At 44.1% G+C, this 23,023-nt stretch overlaps 1 protein-coding gene across 2 annotated transcripts in view; it reads left to right on the top strand.

Moving 5' to 3' along the window:
- LOC108276159 (teashirt homolog 2) overlaps nucleotides 1-23,023 on the top strand; it is a 50,182-nt gene that overhangs the window by 18,317 nt on the left and 8,842 nt on the right. The window contains exon 1 of one of the 2 annotated variants that reach the window (XM_047160249.2): nucleotides 13,358-14,359. The exons of the other annotated variant lie outside the window; for it this stretch is intronic. The gene's annotated coding sequence lies outside the window, so the exon portion shown is untranslated. Of the gene's footprint in view, nucleotides 1-13,357; nucleotides 14,360-23,023 lie in introns of those variants that run through there. 2 annotated transcript variants of the gene reach the window in all.

Raw genomic sequence — 23,023 nt, forward strand, 5'->3', positions numbered from 1 at the left:
TTGTTGGTGGACATTGTGCGTATGACTGTGATCTATGTAGCGTGATAAAAACAATTTAATATAAAGTCATATTATTATAGTGAGTTCTTTCCTTCTGTTCTTTAGGCATGTTTCAGTTCTCGCATATTCATACTAACGCAGTGCAGCGCTGACGGCGTATCTAAAATACCATCAGACAAATGCCCTTCATTAAAAAAAATAAAAAGCAACGTTTCTCAGACTGATGTGTGCTGTAGCCAATCAGCAACGGGTATGTGATGTAGCCAATCAGCAACGGGTATGTGATGTAGCCAATCAGCAACGGGTATGTGACGTTCAACAAGGCGCTCCTCTTTCCATTGTGAGGTTCTGATTTTGCTTGGATTGTCGTCGGCGTCGCGGGTTCTGACTTGCTCTTTCGGCCTGTAGGCGTTGCGATAAACCACCGTGTTCATGAAAAGCCACAAGCCCATCTTTATCCCCGTAAGATCAAGCGTCCAGCGGCGTCCTATTAACATAATACAAAGCCTCGTGTTGACCTTTTGCGTGATCGTGATCCGATGGTTTTAACGTAACGCGCCAAACGAGTTAGTCGTACGGAACTGCTGGCATTAAAAACAAACAAATAAATAAGACAGGAAATCAAACATGTCCGCTGTTTCAGATAGAAGGACAGTAAGGAAGGCTGTAATAATATCACCAGCTGTGCAGTCAGGAGCTGATTGCCGGCGGTGGCGGTCACGGAAACTCCGGTGTTTCTGCAGTAATCTTCACTGCGTAAAGGTTGCCAGGTCTAGTAAAGTGATGTGATATAATCAGTAAACATCACTGGACGTCCCGGATCTTATTTTGTCCACACCACGATGCTTTTACGGTGTCGCGCTAGCAGACAGGAAGCCGACAGGTCAATTTTACACTCGTTTACACTTTAACAGTTTGAGCGAAGTTAATATGAGTCATGTATGTACTCTGGGCTTATTATCCCGGCGTGCCTATTTTTTTTTTTTTTTTTTTGGAAACAGTTTTGTCCCTGGGCTGTCTTTGATGCGCACCGTTCTGAGTGTCTGTCATCTCGAACAAAGGCGAGACATGACAAGGCATTGTGGAGCTGGATGATATCGTTGCATTAGCCGAACCAAAGTGAATCAAACCCGTGATTAAAGCGGTGGGTGTATCTTTTTTTTTTTCTTTTTTTTCTGTTCCGCACGAGGAAATTGACAGTAATAAAAAAGAAGTCAGATGACTTAACTCTGTAATTACCAGAGCGCTTTGATGACGCTGTACGGTTTTTTTTTCTTTTTTTTTATTATTTTTAAGCGCGTGTTCTTTTAAAGGCCGCCACTGTTGAGATTAGTTAAGCCTCTCTAGAAGCTTCCACAAAGCGCTCTGAACTGTGCGGTGTATTAACCCAAGACGCACGTCGGTCTATTTTAAAACGCGTTTCTTCTGTTTCAAAGCCACACACGCAGACCCTGGAACCTCGGGCTTAGATCATGAGTGGTAGGAATGTGCAGCTGCCTACAGGCACAATGAGTAAAAAAAGAAAAAAAAAGAAAAGGGTGTGCGGTTTTACAAACAGCCCACACTGATCATTATTCATGAAAGGCAGTCATATGAGGACTCAGCCTTCTTTCTCTGTGTGTTTGTATTGATGAGTAGAAAGAAATGCTTTAGTCAGACATGCCGCATGTGTACACGACCCTAAAATCTGGGTTTCAGATTAGTAATCAAACATGGCGGTGTGCGTGCTGTTACAATCAACCAGTGCACCTTTTGCGGTGTTTTATTCCTCTTGTACCACAGACACTGATTTTATATATATATATATATATATATATATATATATATATATTGCTGTGGAGCATGACCGGTCGGAATTCCTTGCCGCCGAATATGAGTTTGCATGTATTCGCCTTTATTTTTAAACCCGTAGCGTACGTTTTTAAAGAGTCCCCTAGTCCGTGCCTGCGCCCGGCTCGGCTGTCTCGCCTCCTCACGTAAGTCGGCTCAGGCGAGTGCACTGTGGAATTTTTGGCCCTCGAGTAATTGACCCGTTTTGATAAACGCCCCCGAATGACACGGGCATAATTCACCCTAAAAGTTTGCACTGTCACCGGGATGAGCTAACTGTCTCGCACAAATATATGGGTGCAATTTTCGAAATAGGTTTATGGCGATCCTTGGGATAGGAGGGTGAGATAGTGATATTACCGACTTTATTACTGCAGCCGAACATCATCCGGCACCTTGCCCTCCCTGTATCTCTGTCTCTCTATTCCGTTGTATCTCTTTCTTTCTTTCTCCCCCCCACCCCCACCTCCTCCTGCTTTTATCATACCAGGAAGTGCAGTAGAATAGCATCCAGCCCATAAGCCGGAGATATTTACCGAATGGGTTACAGTAAACATTTCCAATAGTCGTAGGACCGTGTTGGAGACGAGAGTATTTTCATATAACGTCGGTCTGTATGTGTAAACGTTCAGGACGAATCAAATGAGCTCGATTTGTTAGCTCGTAGGCCTTTAGTCCTGGACTATTTCCGCATTAGGCTGACAGCTTTGACAGCGTGTTCTAGTTGAGATGTTGATTTGCTGAGATGTCGGACTTCTTGTTCGAACAGCATGTGATATTTATTTCCAGATGGGGGGGAAAAAAAATAAATAATAAATCAAATTTACCTCGCCAAGACTGAAAATAAAATTAGAATAAGATGACGGTGCTTACAGTAATAATCAAGGGTGAACAATTCATAAATCCATTAGCGAGCCCATTTGGAATAGTGAAGGCTCCGATGTACTGCCCAGTCCTTTCGTAAGAACGTGTGTGAGGTAGCATACTGTGTGTTCGTGCCCTCGATTTAAAAACCTCAGTGTGGCTTTTACCAACATTTAGCGATGAGCTGGTGTTTTTTCTCTTCACATCGCTTATGAAAGATATTATTATTATTATTATTAACAGTGAGGTGACTTGTGTGTTGTCCTAGCAGGAGGGTTATGGTGCTGGAGTTTATTTTGTAAGTATTTTCACGTGCAAGGTTGTATGTTGTCCAATCAATTGGACTAGTAAGCGTCGACGTGCGTAGTTCTGAACGTGTAGCGCATGCTAAAGTTACAGCACTGAGTGAGTCGCACCATTGTAAAGCGTTTTTTTTTTTTTATTATTATTATTTATTTATATTTTTCCCGCCCGCTCTCTCTCTCTCTCTCACGGTGTCGTTTCGAAAGTCAGAAGTGGGATATTGCGACGCGGCGTGCCGAGAACGCGAATGCGTTTAAAAACTCGTCGTAATAAGGGCTCTCCAAATATCCTTATCGGTATTCGTAGTCGTAAGGTCATACGGTTGCGGTCGTACACGCGCAGACAACACCACGTGAGGAGAATGTTCCGGCAAGTGACGTCAGATGCACGTGATGCGACGCCGCTCGCTTTAGAAGGATACCCAGAGTCGACGGAAATGAACTGCTTACATCGTCAGGGTTACGTTTTATGCCCAACGTGACCTCAGTCACCGTCAGGAGGCGTAATGGTCTCCGCAGAATTCCAAAATCAACATCGTGAGTTGTGATTGTTGCTATGGCTGCTGGAAGGGGAAACTTTTAAGGAGCAAAGTGCTCCACGAAGGCAGTAAAGACGTAGTAGTTACGCCTTGATTTAGTGCGTATTGTGTATAAGTTTTCACACTCCCCAAATTTTCGCCAGCGTCCGGTAGCCGCCCTCTCTTCCGCTTCGGCAAAGCCACGACCGTCGAGTACAAGCGTCCATCATTCCACACGCCGATTATTTATTTGTTTATTTATTTTTTTAACTTTTTTTTTTTTTTTTTTTTTTTCTCGGTCGAATAAATGCGTCACCCGGGTGTTTTGAAGTGCGCTCCTTCTTGTTGGGATTTTCAGTGTGAACACGCTACTCGCTACAAAGTGGTGTAAGTTATAAAAAATAAAAATAATAATAACGCGTAAGTGTCCGATCCGGGACGCATCTTTTGACGTAGCGAACTAAATGGATTGCGTTTAGAACAGTTGAGTGCGGTGAGGGAAACGCACCAATCGCGAGACAGGGGCGGAGTCCAGACTCAAATGAAAACAAAGAGCACGTGGATATGTAAACAATACGTGACCCGAACTCCTTTTAGTATATTATACTACTAGAGAAGGACGGTCATGGAGACCAAGAGGTAGAGAGGTGTATCACAGAGCGTCGGTTGCCAGATACGCGAGTGTACGAGTTTGTGAGGGTGTAGAATAGAAGCGGTTTAGTTAAATAAGCTATGCGAGTCTTTAGAGGTTAAAAACAGCAGTTTGTAGGTTGGAATCTATACAAAATGGGGTATTGTGGGATTTATTTACTCCTGAAACCTGAAGCACATGGATTACTCGATCTTTTCGTTATTTGGCGCATTTTTTAATTGAAGGATTCATCATCACACACCGATTCCCACAAGGCGGATCTACTAAAGTCTCTATAATCTACGTCTTTAAATAGGTGTGAACAAAAGGATCACTGTTGCAATGCCATCCAGCTCTCATGCCACAAAAACCCTGCACCACTCCCTTTTTGGCTGCCAGTGAATGTTCCCCTTGAGTAGGGTTGATGGGTGTTGACCGTGGGCTGTGAATGGGCCGTGTTGACTGGCAGCAATCAGTCATGTGCACTGGAATAACCCAATGAAGCCGAGGCCTAGATGACTGTGGGATCTTTCTCGGGAAGGAGCGTGAGATTTCAGCCGTGCTGTTTACTCAACACTGCCGTCCTGTACGCCATGCCCGTGAATGTGATGCTTATTATAACGCACCCACTTTTTATTAAGCGCGTGCGTTTGGGAAGGAATGTCACAGGAACGTGAATGTGGCTTAGGTTAAAAAAAAAAAAAAAAAAAAAAGTCTAAATGTATTAGTTTCACTAGATGACACTCTTTTAGTTTGTCAAGGCTGATGACATTTTGTTCAGGGTAAGATCAAACACGATAGGATGTTTGGCTGAATTTCCCGTCATTCTTTCCGCAGGTAACAGGACCGCACAGCGTCGATATGCGTGTTTTATATAAAGAAAAAAATAAATAATAATAAAAAAAAAGCCTTTCATGTTGCTCTCCACAGTCTCGGAAATTCGCACAAACCGGAAAGTCAAAGCATCACCCGAGTAAAAATATATCCGAGGAGTTACTTTCAACAGGCGAGCTTTTGAAAGCGGTCAAAAGAGTGACCAAATATTTCGGGCGCCGTATTAAAAAAAACGGTCATTAAATCACCGGGTCAGGGAGCAGGCAAGATGATCCAGAGCCGTAATTCAGCACGGGAGTACGGCGCAGACGTCTTAACGCACCCCTTTTACTTTCGAGAGAACGAAGGCGAAGGGACTCGAGAAGTTTGGGGCGCACCAGAGAAAATAAAAATAAAAAGTTTCACAGACAAATGAGACGCAGGGGAGTGAAAAATGCAAAGCAGATGTTTTTTGAGCCATTTTAATGGTGATGAAACATTACCGATGCCATTACTAAGCTCTTTTATGGCTCCTTTTAATCCTCTTCCTGCCTGAGGTAAGGAACCCCTTGTGGTGCAAAAGCAGCCTCTTTGCTTTCGAGCGACAATTTGAAGCCATTTCCAATTCATTTCCTAATCTGCCATAAGGCTTTGCAGGCTTTCCTTTGCAATTATTATTTCTAAGGAAAAAAGGGGGGGGGGGGGGGGGTTAAAAAAAAAAAAAAGTAGTCACCCTACTCAGGTAAATGCATTGCAGGCATGTATGTGCATTTTGTTTATTTTCAAATGGCACAAATACGGTGGAAGAGTATGAAGGAAAAAAAGAAAAAAGAGACCCACAGCATCCTGGCTTTTGGCTTACCGGGGCGTCTGTTTACATTCGCGTCATATTTCCGAAGATAATGGCTTCAAATTGCGTAGCAGGACAGTAGGAGCGTACAAGCTGTTTCAATGCTCAATTACAACGGAGTAATTAGCACGGATGATCTCCGAGTCTAAACATGATAGAAATCTAACGCCTAATTGAAGTAGATTTGTTCCAAGAAAATAAAATGAAAAATAAAGATGTACGTTTAGTACGTTGCGCAATCTAAAAGCTGGTTTCATTTTATTTATTCATATATTTTTAGGCTGCCAAAATCCGTCCACAGTGATGTGCTGCAGGTTTTCCCATATCCTCAAACACACGTTGATCACGCTTTATCTCACTCGGACTGTGACATTTTTAAAAAGATATATATGTACAGTAATAAGATGCGCTGGATCAAGTGCTATTTTGTAAGCTGCTAAATAAGAATGTGTTGCAATGCCATATTGTTAAACCAAATTTGCAGTGATTTTGATATAATCTGCCTCTGCATGGCTGGCTTTAGAGGTAGAAAAATATTTCATTACAGTAGATACACTACATATAGAGGGGGTTTCCTCCGGGTACTCCGGTTTCCTCCTCCAGTCCAAAGACATGCACGGTAGACTGACTGGCGTGTCGAAAGTGTCCGTAGTGTATGAATGGGTGTGTGATTGTGCCCTGTGATGGACTGGCACCCTGTCCAGGGTGTACCCCGCCTTGTCCCCGATGCTCCCTGGGATAGTCTCCAGGTTCCCCGTGACCCTGAAAAGGATAAAGCGGTGTAGAAGATGGATGGATGGACACTACATATGGACACACTACTTTCCAGCTGTGTTGACAGGAGAGTACGTGGACCACTCAAGTCCACGCGTGTGTCCGGAAACAATTCCACTCGGCGAGATCCGTTTCAATAATGACCAACGCTCCCTCCTGCTACTTGATTACGACGACGATGAAATGTAAGACCAGGTGCCTCCGGAGCGGCCGCCTGCGTCTGCTGCGTGCATCAGCCCCGTCCGGCAAAAGCTCACAGGAGCGCTTCGACGGGCCGAAAAAACGAGCAGGAGATGAACTACAAGGCCGTACATCACGCCAGTGCAAACGCGCAGCTCATAAATATCTCCGGCCAACCCCCATCTCACAGGGGCCTCTGTGACGGTGATGGCGAAAGGATGTCGCTGTCGGAGTGATTGAAAGACCCTCGTCCTGGCCCTGGGCATATCCCGGAGTGGGAGGTACACACACACATACGCGCGTTAGGATTGGGACGGCGTGAAAAATTCCTAGTGGGATAAGCGTTCAAAACATTTTATTGTCCATCAGTAGGTGTGGTGTTCTCTTCCTTGTACAAAACAACCAATGGGTGCTAGACGGTCATATGACCTCAGCAACGATGATGAAGTCAGGGATCATTCTTTTCAATAATCGACGTGGGTCATCAGTGAAGTAAATATTAAAAAAGTGTCCTATTGTAAGGGACACGTCATAAGTGAACGCGCTCTACTCAAACAGTGAGTCATCGAGGGGGTGGCGTGGGGGGGGGGGATATAACTGAAATTGATGCAGTGATGAATGTGGAAAGATTAAGAAGTACATAGTGTATAGAAGGGGAAAGAATTCCGAGTGAGAAAGTAAAGAAGCCTGTAAAGGGCGAATTCTTGTATGGCGAGCCAAATCACAGCTTCTTTTTGTTTTCCTCCCTCCTTCATTCCTCTACGCCCTTTCAGAGGCATAGACAGAAGTCTCAGATAATCAAGGGCCAGTAATTAGCCTCACTTGCTTTATTATAATTGGGGGCAGGGGAAGGTTGCTCGTTCGCTGAGTTTTTTTTTTTTTTTTTTTACCCCCTTCGATAATTGCATACTTTTTACCTTGCCCAAGTGGGCTTGCTGATTTCCTCTCTCTCGGAGAGAAAAAAAAAAACGTCGCCATCAGCGTATTTCACCGCTGCTCTGTGTCTCGTTGTTATCCGTCCTCAGCGGAGGGTGGACGCTGCTTTCGAAAACCGGTGCTTTTTTTTTTTTTTTTGCGCCTTTTTGGGCTGTCTCCTTTCTTAGACGTTTGAGCCCTGACGCTGTCCAGGTCCGCCCTAGTTGGTGAGTGAGTACGCCGTCGAGAAAGGGAGAGTTTATTTCCTGTTCTTGTGAATCATATATCAGTACAATTCCCCACTGAGCTGTTTGGCAACGGTGGAATGACGGGTGTCATTTATCACGCGGCCTGAAAGAGGTTGTGGGAAAAGGGATTTGAATTCTTTCGGAGGTGTGTGCGTACGCTGAATCCTCCTTAGTGGGGGATCATTAAATGAAGGGGGTTTTTCAGTGAGAGACTTCTCAGGCTTTTGTGTGTGTTCAAATGGCCGTGCAAATATTTAATGGTCAAATAATGCAGAGGGGTCTATTTTTTTTTTTCTTTTTTTTTTCTTGTTTCTTTTTTTTTTTAAGGTAGACATTTGGGTTGTCGGGAATAAAAAGGGCTGATTATTATTTCATAGATGTCTGTTTTAATATCAAGCGTATAGAAGATGACATGCGCAACGCGTTTTGATTTTTGTCCTACCAGTGAATAAGCCATGATTGAAGCATCCGTTTAAGATTCTGTGCTAAGATTAAATCAGCGTTCGAGGATCGTACTGCGAATCCAACAGTTTGCACAGCTCTCCATGAAGTAGCATCTGCCTAATGAGAAACAGCAGACGCTATCAAACACGGCCCCTTTGCTGACACTCCCTGTCATCAACATACGATTTCTCACATTCCATACATGTTGATCACGTAAAATGATTTCTGATGCACTGTCAGCGGCTCGTCCTCGGCTTGCCACGAAAATATGTCGAGGTTTGATTTTCCCGCAAGGAGGGGGAAAAAAAAAAAAAAGCACGCCGTTCTCACCCCAGCTGTGGCGCACGAGTACGTGTAGGGCACATGCAGTGTTTATTAAGCAGTTTGGAGGGATTTTATATATATCACGCATATACGTGTATCTATTAGGATGACGTCGATAACTGATATTCAAATCTCGAATTTTATTCCGCCAAAGAAACAGGAGTTAAAATGCACACGCAACCTGAGCGTAGGATTGCAAGGTGTTCATATTCAAGGCTCGTTGGGACTCAGTAGCAGCTCCTGAGGTAAAATAAAATATCAGGATGTTGCCAGAATAGTTCGGGTTTCATCCATACCTCGTGGGGAGATGGAAAGGCCGAGAAAAAGCCAGAGCCAGGTGAAGTCTGCTCATCTCCGTACTGAAAGGGAAAAAAAACCCATCTCTAAGCATTTTTTAAAACAGAGCCATCAAAAAAACAAACAAACACAAACAAAAACGAACTTTTTTTTTTTTTGGACATTGTTTGCGTGGAGTAAACGCTCACCTGGCAACATGACCGCATCATAACAGTTCGTGGCTGAATCTGAATTTTGCGCCGTCTTGTAACATCCACATTGACGCTCGAGCCACTCTACACCCTCATTGTGCGGCTCCTCGAATGAACTGCATGTATTGACGTTGTTTTACCAACTCATCCAAATGTTTAATTGCAATTACAGTCCGTGATGGCTCCCCGAGGGGCATATGATTACAATTAGAAAAAGGGAGGAAATGTTAATTAATTAGAGTGCTCATAGAGGAGAGGCTTAAGCCTGACTGGAGGACACCTCTGAGGACTGGCACTTTATTAAGCATGTTTTGGTTATATTTTTTTTCCCTCGTATAGGTGTCATTTTCTATGTGTTCTAGTTAAAAATAAGCTTTTTTTTTATTATTTATTTTTTTTTTAAACAATGCATCTCATTTGCATTTCCTACGATGCACAGTTATTTCTCGCTTTTCATTTGAAGTCATCACCTAATGCTGACAGATTGCGAGATGTTTATTTTTGGATGATGTGCCGCACTCTTAGATCACACCCATCTTCGGCAGCCGATATCGCTAATGAGGCCGATTGTCTTGAACACAATGGCTAAGTGGGTAAAGATGGTCTTCCTTTGTTTTCTCCTCTTAAGCCGTGGAACGAAAGCTCCTCTCTCCTGGACAGAGCAGTTCTTCAGGTTATGAGGCCAGGGCCTCAGCAGAAAACAGTCATCTCATTTGTGACAATTGCCCGTGATTGATGACCCAACCTTTAGTTGCTGAGCTGGTGTGTTTGTTCCCGTGTAATTGTCTTCCAGATGGCTGAGCTAAGTGTTCATTAACACGTTTACGGTCGCGTCGTTAAAATGGATGGCTCGGGCACGGGTTTCTTAAAAGGCACAGGGTGTCAGACTCCTAACTTTTGAAAAGTGAATAAAAACAAAAGACATTGGTGTTACCGATCTAGTCAAAAACCTCCACACTCGGCTTGGGCGGGATTAATTCCGTTTACCACCGTTTACCATTTTTGATTGATCGATTTAATTGTTGGTGGCTTAGGGTTTCGAGTCCCACCTCCGCACTGTGCGTTTCAATTTCTTGCTGTACTTCGGGGGTTTCCTCCGGGTACGCTGGTTTCTACCTCCAGTCCATCAGCATTGTAGGCTGATTGGCATTTCCAAATTGTCCGTAAGGTGTGCCCTGCGATGGGTTGGTCCACCGTCCAGGGTGTCCCCCTCCTCGTGCCCCCGACTTCCCCGGGATAGGCTCCAGGCTCCATGTGCAGGAAAAACCGTATAGAAAATGAACGGATGGATTTAATTGTCTAGAACAGATTAAAAAAATACAACCGAAGCCTATGAGTGGTACTGATGAGTATCGTTAGGTAAAGATTAGGACATCACCGTGGCAGGAAGGAACCTTTTCGACAATCCTGCAGATCTGTAGCGTGTTTTCGTGCTGATTTGTTGCAGAGTTTGCGTCTAACTTTATCCGGATTGAGTGGTCGAACCTCAGTTGGGTTTGAAACCGAAAAAAATGGCAAGATTGAAGCGGCGTTTTCGCTTGCACACGGTCGACCATTTTCCTCCCTTGTCGTTTGCTCGTTTTCAGCGTCCAGCACTGCTACAGCTAAACCTCTGAAACGTTACATACGGTTTGATTGACCGTGGTTAGGAGAAAAGTGGCTAGCTTAACCACAGTCGAGTCATTTTACCTAGCTATTCAATAGTAAAGTGAAATTTTAAAGAAGAAACCAAATCGAGAGGAATACTCCATGCCTTTTTACCATTTAAAAAAAAAAAAGTACATTCATGAGTTAAATGCCAAACTTGCCCAAAAATGTATATAAAATGGTTAGAGTAAACATCACTGGACGTCGTGGCGGTGTAAGATCAGCGGTGTAGAAACGATTAACTCGTAAACCCAACTCCACACCGAGTTCTTCCGTTACCTCGCGATAGATTGTGAAATTCATCCCATCATCCGTCTTTGAACATTTCTCAGTGCAAACACGCGTATTTGTAAAGCCTCTCGCGTTGCAAAACAACATCTTAAAAGTGGTGTGAGGGATGTGTGTTGCCCTCCGTCTAAGTGCAGTAGGTAGATAGATAGAGAGAGGAAGTGAGAGAGAATGGATCTAGGTGGCAGCGGTAGTCATCAATCACGTCCCCTCGAGGGGAGGTGCAGCTAAAGCTGGACTGAAGTGCTATCCGTCAGCCGCTGAGACACCGACGCAGCCGTATCGCTCCGCCATCGGCTTCCAGCAGCACCCACGGCCGTGTAAACACGCGCAGGTGTGAGCTTAGCTTAGCGCTCAACCAGCATCCCTGCTGAGGAGGTCACTGGGATAATGCTTTGGAGCTTAGCATGAGAGATGCGATGCTTCGGTTGGTTCATTTTCTTAGAGACCGTGACATCCGTGTGATTGTGATTGATGGCTGGAAGCGGATGCCAAATACAGTCATCTGGATAGTGCAAATCGGGAAGGTTTCTCTGTTCCTGTAGTTGAAGGTGCTACCGGATGGGCGTATAGGAGCTAAGGTGCCAAATGTGTATATTTAGTTAATTTGACATATGTTTACACTATCCGGATTTCTTAAACCGTGTAGTATAGCAAACATGGGTGAAGAGGCTGAAAGGATGGGACGGTCCGTTTACAAACTCCGGGGTAAAAGATATATATATATATATATATATATATATATACATATATACATACACACGCTGCCGTTAGCCGTGTCTTGCTGTTGAATAAAGCCACCAGGCGCCTCTCTCCCCCTTCTGATGTCGAGCAGCAGCTGTCGATAGCTAGCAAGATGGATAGCCATTCTGCATGCCTATTGATTCGGTACAGGCCAGAGGTATAAGTATCATTTGTCATTTCGGGAATGTTGCGGAGCCCTAGTTAAAACCCAGAGATGAGGGAGATGGCCAGTGCCAACGGGTGGAGGGGGAGGAGGGGGTTTAGGCAGAGGAGCAGGTTGTCTGGCCCTTTGATGAATGACTCGACGACTCTTTGGTTTTGACTGAGAGCAGAGGGAGGACCCTTTTAAGTGGCTGTTTTGCTTTCAAGATCCTCCAAGAACAACAAGGCGGTGGAGTCCGTGGGTCCGAGACCCCCACCCCCACCCCCGTCCTGCGAGCAGGGTGGTCCAAACGGATGGGCTCCGACTGTAGAATGTGTAGCCTGAGAGGAAAAGTTCTGGTCACATCACAAACGCAAGTAAAAAAATAAATAAATAAATAAAAAAAAACAACCCTGCCGTGAGCAGCTTGCAGGATGAATCTTTCTAGTGAACACGTCTGCACGTCGACCACGATGATGTCGGCTGATCTCGGCGTCCCTCGTTTCATCGATGCAGCAGCGCTTCGTCTCCTCATCGGTACCCTTTTATCAACCTGATCGCTCCCAGAGTTCAGCTTTCATGCTAATACCGCTATCAAGCACGTCATTCCGTACGCCACGAACCACCCAAGCTGTAACCGAGTCCACCTGAGTGCAGTGTTTGCGGTTATCCCTTATCTCTAAGATCCTTTCCCCGCTAGCAAACCAACACGTCTCACAACACAGCCCCAACCAACAAACAAACCGTCACCAGAACCGCTAACGCATCCTTCAAGCATGATTCACGCTGGAGATGTCCTTCGAGCGTAAGCTGGTCCCAGACCAGTGTGATGCAAACGGACAGTGATGATAACCTCCAGCAGCACTCGTCCCACCCTGAACCCATTTGCAGAGTATTTACATCAATTAGTATTCAATAACCATTAGTCTGTTTGCCAGAAGAGCGGTACGACAAACCAATAAAAGTAATGTTTGTCAGTCAAACGCGGAGCAGCTCTTCAGAATCCCCAGCGCCTTTGTTTTGATTATGTTGTGTATTTGGGCATTCGGCCAGCGGGAGAGCTGACTTCATTACTATATGGATCATCTTTTAAGACCGTTTAAGATCATAGGGTCTCGAGTCGAGTAAATAATGAGCACTCCAAGACAAAGCGGCTCTGAAGTGTATCGAGTTCCTCGGTTCATTTGGCCGGAAAGACTGCGGCGGACATGCGAATCATTATCCGGCTCGTCCTCGGATCTTTTCGTCTCGAGCACTCTTTCTTCGTGTTTTGATATTTTTTTGTTTGTTTGTTTGTTCGTGCTTTTATTTATTTATCGATTTTTTTTATTTATTTTTTTTTAAAGATACCATCGTCTCGGGGGGGAAAAAAAGATGAAGTTTCTTAAAATACCGCACGGCTGCGCCGGAGGAGAGCCAGGCGGCAGAGTGTTGCGGGGAACGTAGCAGCAAGACATGAAAATCCTCAAACGGAAGAATGACAAGTAATTACTTCAGGTGTCCATCAAGTCGTGTTTGAAAATGTCAGTATGGGATCAGACATGATAGATGTACAACTTCACAATATGCAGAAAATAATTACTCATCCCAACGGTGCAGAAAAAAGTGTGTGTGTGTGTGTGTGAGGGGGGTGTTTGTATGTGTGGCATCGATACCTCACACTAGGCCTTGTGTGTGTGCCACAGCAATTGCACAGCAGGAGCACTATTGTTGCCCGGGTTTCATTTCGAACAGCCAAAATGTCATCGTCCAGCTGGAGGTGGATTTTATGTGTTTCAGCAAGCGGCCACATAGACGCGCACGCATACATGCGTACACACACACACACACACTGATGCCTGCAAGACCGTAGTACAAGGTTACAATCTAAAACACAACAACTAGAAGCCAAGTCAAGAGGAGGTCTGGCCTCTGACGCAAAGCTCCTGTCATTTTCTTTAGAGAGCACGACAAGCAGTGACATAAGAAACACTGCAGCCAGCGTGAACGAGGCATCTGAAAAGTCAATGGCTCATTGTTGACTCTCAGTCATCATCACGGGTTTTGAAGAGAAATTCTGAAAGGAATGAAGCGAAACTCTGTCACAAGCCCTTAAATCCAGGAAAACAGTGCCACACAGATTTATTCTCTCACCCCGTGGTTGCTCCGGCACAGACGTGCCCCGTGAAGAAAGGAAAGAAAACCCGGGATTCGATTGATCGTTAATACCGGCGGGGCGGCCGTCTCACGACGCCTCACGACTCCAGGGTTCCCCGGTTCCATCCACAGCCCATGTGGGTTTCCTCTGGGTTCTCAGGTTTCCTCTCAGCGACCGAAAACATGCCAGGAGGGTGTATCGGAGACCAAATTGGCCACAGGTAAGAATGAGTAACGCTCAGCGGAGTGGTTATCGAAATCGTAACGTTTGCATCTGTAGATTTTGTTCTTCGCTCCATTACTTTCGGCACACAGATTGCTATCGCTTCAAAGCCTCTTTTCCTCTAACAGAGCAAACAGGCCGTGCGCGTTCAGCTCCGGGACAGATGTTCTGGATTACTTTCACCTCGCTGCTCTATTGTGTGCAGTTTGGAGGAGCCCAGCTGATGCAGAATGCCAAGCTCACAGGCTGCCACTCTCTCTCTCTCTCTCTCTCTCTCTCTCTCTCTCTCTCTCTCTCTCTCTCTCCCCCCATATTCCCTTGTTCTCTCCTTCCCTTCGTCTGACATCCATCAGGACCTGGCAGAAGAGGAGATGCTCTGGAAACGACTGTCCTCCCAAAGTTTGACCCGTTTGCTGTTTGCACTTGTCACAGTAACAATGTATTGACAAATGGCCATATTTGAGTCAAACATTGTGTTTGTGTTTGTGTGTGTGTGTGCGTGTGCGTGTGTGTGTGTGTGTGTGTGTCCTTTTGTTTTTTGTCCACTAAGAAGTGCAAAAAGAGCCAAGGATGGTGCCACACTGCATTCTAAACATGACTGATATCACCACCCAAAGCTTGGAGAGAAGGGGGGAGAGAGAGGGAGAGGGAGAAAGAGGACCACATGTTCACTTTTTAATTAAGGCTCGCTAGTGTAACTCGTCAATGTACATTATTGGAAGAATGAGCATCAATGCCATTGCTTTTTCTCCCCCTCCTTTATCTCTGTCAATGATTCAAAGACATGATTTATGGTCGTGCGCCGTCTTTCAGGATCATCCATCAAAAGCGCCGCGGCTCCGCCGCCCAGCCGCCCGTTGTAAATCATTCTGAAAGCCTGTCACTCATTTCCATTAGCCATTCCTCTGTCCCTCCCTCCCTCCCTCTCTCTCTCTTTTCCTCTCTGCTTCTTTCGCTCGGGTTCTCTCTACCCTTTTTCTCTTCCCTTCCCTCCTTCCCCCTGCCTTGAGCCGTTGCGGGATATCTGTTCCATCTCAGCGCCTCATCTGCCCTCCCTCTTTTCCATAAATTAAGCGTTTTCAGCCTGAGAAGGGCCGCACCGCACTCGTCTAATGAGAGGCGCTCCGGCCCACCTCCCACTCCATTATAGCTAATGGACAACCATGCAACTCAATAAGAGGAGATGGAAGAGAGGAGATTTCAGGTAGGTATGGTCGTGAACGCGTGTCCACGGTTTCTGATGAGAAGGTTCGAGATCGAACCAGAGGGACATGGAGGGGTTTGTTTTTTGTTTTGTTTTTTTGATTTTGTTTTACACGTTCTCTTCACGGGGGAATTTTCCCCTTAAACGTTTTTGAGAACAACGGTGTGGTCGACGGAACACATCGAGCGCGCGATGCCGTCCTCGGATTCGCCAGCTCGGCTCCGGATACCAGAACGGACGAGATGTGACGGGGGCAAGCGCGTTCAGTGGCGTTTGAAGGAAGAGAGCGGTTCGCCCGCGTGACATAACGAGGCTAAGCATGCATATACCGCATATTAAACAAACACGAAGTTCACGTTAAACAAAAACGGCTTTACAAAATTAGACATCTGTCTAATTTTACTAATGGCTAAGTGTCTGATTTCACTCAGAGGGAGAATTCCAGCCTGATGGATTATTCACTGTAGCATAATTTAACTCTGATTAAGCACATGTCCTTTACAAATGCGACTACTTACCTTTTTCATCACCATGCAGATCGAAGGCGCAGCACAAATAATGTGTGTTTTTTTTTTTTTTTCTGCTGCCAAAACATCGCAGAAGTGGATTAGTCATTCATGTGCTGGAACTGATTTATCCAGCATGTCAGAATGAGAGTTAAGGAAATGACTCATGGTATTTTCATTGGGTGTTGAGGGATCAGGCAAAATGGACAAGGATGGAACTGACATTTCCGTCTAACCGCCATTCTGGGTTCTAGAGGTTCCGTACACGCTCTGCGCTCTGTAAGGAGTGCATGCAGGAGTAGTCTTTCATGAAGTAGTGAATAGTTTAACTCCAGGAAGGTCTGTCAGTCCCTCACACTTCACTAAGGGGAGCTTTGTGGCCTTTCAGTTGTGTGGCTTCCTTTTTCATTCTAATCAACTCGATATCAACGCGACAAAATATCCACTAACAGCAGAAATGCAGCTCTAAGGGGTGGGGGCGGGAGGGTGGCGCGCTTTTTTTTTTTTTTTCCCTTTTTTTTTTTTTTTCTTTTCCCAGGAACGAGCTTGCCAACCCGTCTCACAATTCGGGCCGCCATTGTGTGCTGTCACGGATTGACAATGCTCACCAGGCGAATCTTGAAGTCAGTGCTTCGCAGCGACTAGCGGGCCTAATCATTACGCCGAGGGTGCCTGACAACAGCTCGCGACAAATTTGCCATTAAAATGAATGCCAATGGAGAGGACTATGTTTTGGAGGCATTTTTCTCTCCCCTTCAGTGCATCTCCCCACTAGCTTTTTGGCGGGACAGCCTTCCTTCCATTTCTTTTCACTCGTGCCACCAAACAGCCTTTGGTCTCTCCAGAAACTGACAGCCCCACGCTTCTGGCGCAGATTTACCTGCGAGCCTCATTGCATTTAATGAAAGCGGGAGAAAGTGGCAATCTCCTATTAATGAACTTGGAATATTAAAAAAAAAAAAAAAAAAAAAAAAATGCCTCCTTTGCTGAAAACTGAACAAAAAATGCTTGTATAAGGCAAAGTGGTGTCTGGAGCCTGGCCAGGATCTAATGAAAGATCCACCGAGGGCTATAGAAGGGAGGGTTTGGTGGAAAGGGGTGTCGGGGAAAAATACAAATTGTTATCTCTCTTTTCCTCAGAGTGCGAGAAGCGCAATGGGTCGACTTTAACGAGCGGTTTCAGAGCCTATGTAGAAAAAGATATTATATACAGGAGTGTCCTAATGTAAAAAATCAGCCCCGCGTCACGACTGTCACTCATACACTGTCAAAGCACTTTTCTTAAGCTGTCACGTAGGCTTTCGGAGTGGCGACCATCAGCCCAAACATGTTGTCTATCCACGGAGTCGGCTCGAAATCAATTAACACTTCCAGACAAAATCTGTGAAAATGAAACATCGAGTGCTCGATGCAGATGAAGGCTGATTATATTTAAAGTAGCTTGCCACACGTTCAGTGAGCCTACTTCTTTGTCTTTGAAAGTCGTCTTTACATCCAGGCTTCTATATGTGTCGGCGAAGGTGACTGAGACCAAGGCCACACAAGAGCTTTGTTTCATATCAAGCACAGAGGACGGACCCGGGAGTCCCAGCGGATGTGCTTCCGCTAGCACTTCTCGTCTACTTCCACCCGGAGCTCGCCGAGGACACTGCCAAGTGCGCACAATGCCTCCGCATGGAGCTCAGCGTGAGCATTGAAAACCCAAAAACAATGCGCAGGTTCTCCCATTCTCTTCTCTCTCATGGTGTGACATTTCATAATGTCATGATCTAGTACTATTTTGATCCGTCCTGAATATCTAGATGTTTAAAATCCATTTATGAACCATCGCGTGCGTTCCACATACGCGGATTTCCCACAATGGCAGACTGTTGTGAGAAATCCATAGGTAAATATCAAGTGGAACAGCAGACAGTGTGTTAGCCTACGCCGAGGTGCTCTTGTTTGTCTAATCCTCTCTGCAGGTGTCGTGAGTTGCATTGTAAACCTCAGCGCTGCTCAGCCAGGCTACACGGGATATATCCTCTCGTTTCAGCTCGTACAAAAAAAAAAAGAGAGAGAGGCTAAACAAAAGCAGGGCTAATCAGGCTCAGAGGAGGAGACTGCTGCCTTAAAAGAAAAAGAGAGAAGAAGAAAAAAAACGCTTTCTATCTCTCAGCCATGCAAACATTCCTGAGTGACATTCGATCAGGGAAATTGGAAGCGAAGCAAGATGGGCTTTTATTAGCGCTGCCCCTGTTTGCTTGACTGGTCAGGTGTGTGTGAGAGGGAGGAGGAGAGACTGGGTACAGTCTGGGATTTTGGGGTTTAAGCTTGATAAAGGTGAACAAGTAGTCAAAGAAGACAGTTCAGCAGTTCTTTCATGCAATACATGGAAAAAAGTTTATGTTGGAGAGAAACGGACCCTGGACACCGGGAGTGACGCGGGAAGGATGGCGGACGATGATGAGTGTGACCTGAACGGTGCATTATTCATTATGAGTAATAGATGTGATCCACATCCAGACTCTCAGTCCCATTCTGAGTGAGTTTACAGGAATCTTAGTTCATTAATGTCTGTCGGAAAGAGACTGGTCATCGTTTACAGTTTCGGTTTATGCTGAGGAGGACTTGTCTCGGCAGCGGGCCTCAGTTTGACAGTAAAACTGAAACTGATTGTAGGGAAGTTAATGGGAGATTTAGCAGGAGTTTAAAAAAAAATTGAATAGGTCAGTCAGTCAGGATTTGAGACATTTTATTGGTAGGATTTTTTATGACTAAATCTCTTGTTTTCGTTCTTTATCTAAAGCTTCTTACACTTTTTTTCCTGAAACATGCAAGGCAGTCACTTCGGCAGCTGGTGCAGTATGCTTGTTAACCCTAGGGGTGTAACAGTCGTAGTCAATGCATGGATCTAAAAGGCAATGACTTGAAATTAACCGATGCAGCAATCATAATTCGAAAAAGTCAGTAACCTGATACTTTTATACGATGCTATGAAAAGGTATTTGCTCATTTCTTCTGTGTAGATCTCATACTAAATTGTTTCAGAAATGAAAACAAAATCTAAGATGAAACAAAGGGAACCCGAGTAAGCACAAAGTACGGTTTTTAAAATGATGGTTATTTATTGAAGCAAAAAAGTTATCTAGTACTGCAACACGAAACTGCACTGATAACGGGGTTCAGCTGGGTTAGACGCAACCAGACTGATTACTGCAAACCCTGTTCAATCACATCAACACTTACATAGAACGTTTTCAACAGCATGGAGGTGGTTAAAAGATCTTACCCAGTAACACACTATGGCAAAGTTGAAAGAAATTCCAGAAATGATGAGGAAGAAGGTGATTGAAATACATCAGTCTGGGAAGGGTTACAAAGCTATTTCAAAGGCTCTGGGACTCTAAAGAAGCACAGTGAGAGACGTTATCTCCACATGGAAAAACTCTGCACAGTAGTGAACCTTCCCAGAAGTGTTGACCTTCTGAAATTCCTCCAAGAGCACAGCGACGACTCATCCAGGAAGCCAGAAAAGAGCCAAGGACAACATCAAAGGACCTACAGACCTCTCTTGCATCAATAAAGGTCACTGTTCATGACTCCACTATCAGAAAGACACTGGGTAAAAATGGCGTCCATGGAAGTGTGACGAAGTGAAAACCACTGCTAACCCAGAACAACATTAAGACTCGTCTGAATTTTGCCAAAACACACCTTGATGATCCTCAAACCTTTTGGGAGAATGTTCTGTGGACTGATGAGTTGAAAGTGGGACTGTTTGGAAGACGGGGGTCCCGTTACAGCTGGCATAAACCAGACACAGAATTCCACAAAAAGAACATCATGGCTACGGTGAAGCATGGTGGTGGTAGTGTGATGGTGTGGGGATGCTTTACTGATTCAGGGCCTGGGCAACTTTTATAACTGAGGGAAACATGAATTCTGCTCTCTACCAGGAAATCCTAAGCATCAAACATCCAAAGCATAGGAGTAAGTCCTAGTCCTAGAAGTAAGTGAAAGACTGATATCCAGTTATTGGAAGCGTTTGGTTGCAGTTATTGCAGTGTATGTGTGTGTGTGTATGTGTGTGTGTGTGTGTGTGTGTCCACATAACAAGAACATAGGAGTGTGAGCTCTTCAGCCACAGATAGCGAGTGGCACAGCTGGGATTCCGACCCGAGTCATACCTCCGCTCGTGCGCACTCTACCTTCTTACTGGGTTGTGAAGTGATCGGAAGCATCCTTCATTCTTTTGACGTGACGAAGTGCGCCGCTGTAGTCGGGCGTTCGTCCGAGAGCATTGCAGCAATTCCGCTATTGTGCACGCCTCTGCAGCTCTCCCTGTGTCCTCGTGGAACTGGGAACCTGAAGTTGATTATATTAGAGCATTAAATATTTAGCGTGCGGTCGTATGAAAGCCAGGCATTTATCCGCATGAACGGTTCGTGTTTAGTGAAGGACGTAATGCACTTTAAGTAACATCTCCTTCATGCATGCAAAAATTAACTCTAATCCAGTGCTTGTCCACTTTCCAGTCTAAAACCTGGAAGAGACATAAACACACACACACACAGTGTACTACAATAGCTTTGTAATCAGCTGTAATTTCTGCATGTATGTTTGACTATTTGGCTTCAGAGCAGAACGCTCGCCTACAAAAACACGTCTGTGGAGAAAGACGTGAATCGAAAATGCCCTGGAATATAATGTTACGCCCTGAATTAGATCTGATTTCCAGCCATGGAATAATGCTTTGTGTAGGTTTTTGGCAGCCATAAAGTGATTATGAGCTTTTTAACCAGTAGCTCTGGCATTTCTCACCTCATCTTGACACATCGCAGAGCTGGCAAATGTTTGCACAGCTCCGTCTTTGCCGGCTGCTCAATATTGGTAAATGGTTTAATTGAGCCTGTTACGGATTAACCAAGGAAGCATGAGCAGTGAAAGCGTATGGATTTCTTAATTAAAAAAAAAAAAAAAAAAAAAAGCTTTAGATAATTTACTGAAAAGTGAAATACCTGAGCCTGGCTTGTTAATTATGGAAATTTAATCAGACGGTGTCAGAAAAGAAAGTCTTGCAAGCGTAATAGATGCATTCACTCATTAATTAAAGCGAAATCACCAAAGAAACAATTGCGAGTGATTGTTAGGATTAAGGTAATTTCTCTCTCATTTTACATTAAGTTTATGGGTTTGCATTCTTTTTTTTTTGGGGGGGGGGGGGGGTTTCCCCGCCCCCTAATGAGTGCACAGTAGAGCTGGGCAATATGACGATAAAATATCCTTATTGTCATCAAATGTCACAGTATGCTATTCTGAGAGTTTGGGATGTTGTTATTATTATTATTATTATTATTATTATTATTATTATTATTATTTAAATAAATAAATAAAAACTAATTACAAACTGGCTGATTTTTGTTCAAATTTTATATGTAATATTTAAAATTGTAAAATGTTGTATATAAATATATATAATATATATAATTATAATATATAATTAATAATTATATATAATATATTATATATTATATTAATATAATCATATAGTATATTTTATATATATATATATATGTATGTATATATATATATATATATATATATATATATATATATATATATATATATATATATATATATATATATATATATATATTTTTTTTTTTTTTACAAACATCATATAAATGTATTTTTGTAGACATTAAATAAAGCATTTTGTGCACAAACCTATATATTGTGATGTATCATAGAAACACCTATAAGAATCATGATATTTTTGTCATATCGCCCACCCCTAGTGCACAGCGACTTTTCATGCCCACTCAGAACTTTGCCCACATCTAACACGGATCGTTTGCATCCGCCGTATTTTTCTTTGTGCTACATAGCAGGAAAGGAAGCAGGCCAGAATAAATGAGAGCCTCTTGGTGCTACTGTGATTTATCAAAGTCTCCTTGTGCTGCAACTCTGCTGGCTGTAAGACTCTTGAACTCTATATAGGGCACCGTCAGGTAAATCCACAGCGGACTTGGCTGTCATAGCTGATGACGAAAATCAATAACCAAACCAATATATCCAACGAAGGTGTGCCTCTGTACGGCGGAGTCTAGCACAAGATTTCACCAATCGCCTGACGCGGGTCATTAGCGCGTGCCTGTGAGTACGTGCGCACTGCATTCTTATGTGAGACACGACATCCCTGTCTGTCTGTTCCGCCATCTCTCTGTCTGTCTCACTCTCTCTCTCTCTCTCTCTCTCTCTTTTTTAAAGCATGGCATAAATCCTGGAGATGAAAATGTCATGGAGCAGGTTCATTTTGCAAAGAGGTTTTGATTGCCATGCGCGTGTAATTGATTGTCCCAAGGACAGGGGGAAATCTAGAAATGTCATAACAGCCTCTGCTTAGGTCGCTCCCACTGCTAGGCAATCAATGAGAAGTAAAAAGAGCTATCGATTGGCGTGAGGCAAAAGGGGGGGGGTAAAAAAAAAACCCTGTAGCCTGAGATGGGCAAGCGAGCCATGGCGAAAGTGCCCTAGACGTGCAGACCTGTCAACGGCACCTCGAAATTAGAGCGTCTCGCGTACAGATAGTGTTACCTCTTGGGCCCTGAATGCTTCTGCTGTCTCCTGGACACAAACGTGCACCTGATGGAAATGTTACAGCTACAGGGTTATATGTTGATGTGGCACACGCTAGTAACCCTGCCAGAAGGGAACTTGGGAAGGACACAGGATTCGCTGAACTCTGATGGTGATAAAAGTAGCTACAGTGTTTCACAAGAACTGCAATGATCCAATGCTTTACAGTGCTGCTTGAAAGTTTGTGAATTTATTATATATATATATATTTCTGCATAAATATGAGTTGAAACATCTAATTTAGTCCTAAAAGTAGATAAAGAGAACCCAGTTAAACAAATGATACAAAAATATCATCGATATTATAATTGGTCAATTATCTATTGAGGAA

This window comes from Ictalurus punctatus, chromosome 15, assembly GCF_001660625.3.
Source record: "Ictalurus punctatus breed USDA103 chromosome 15, Coco_2.0, whole genome shotgun sequence".
NCBI classification, from domain to species: domain Eukaryota; kingdom Metazoa; phylum Chordata; class Actinopteri; order Siluriformes; family Ictaluridae; genus Ictalurus; species Ictalurus punctatus.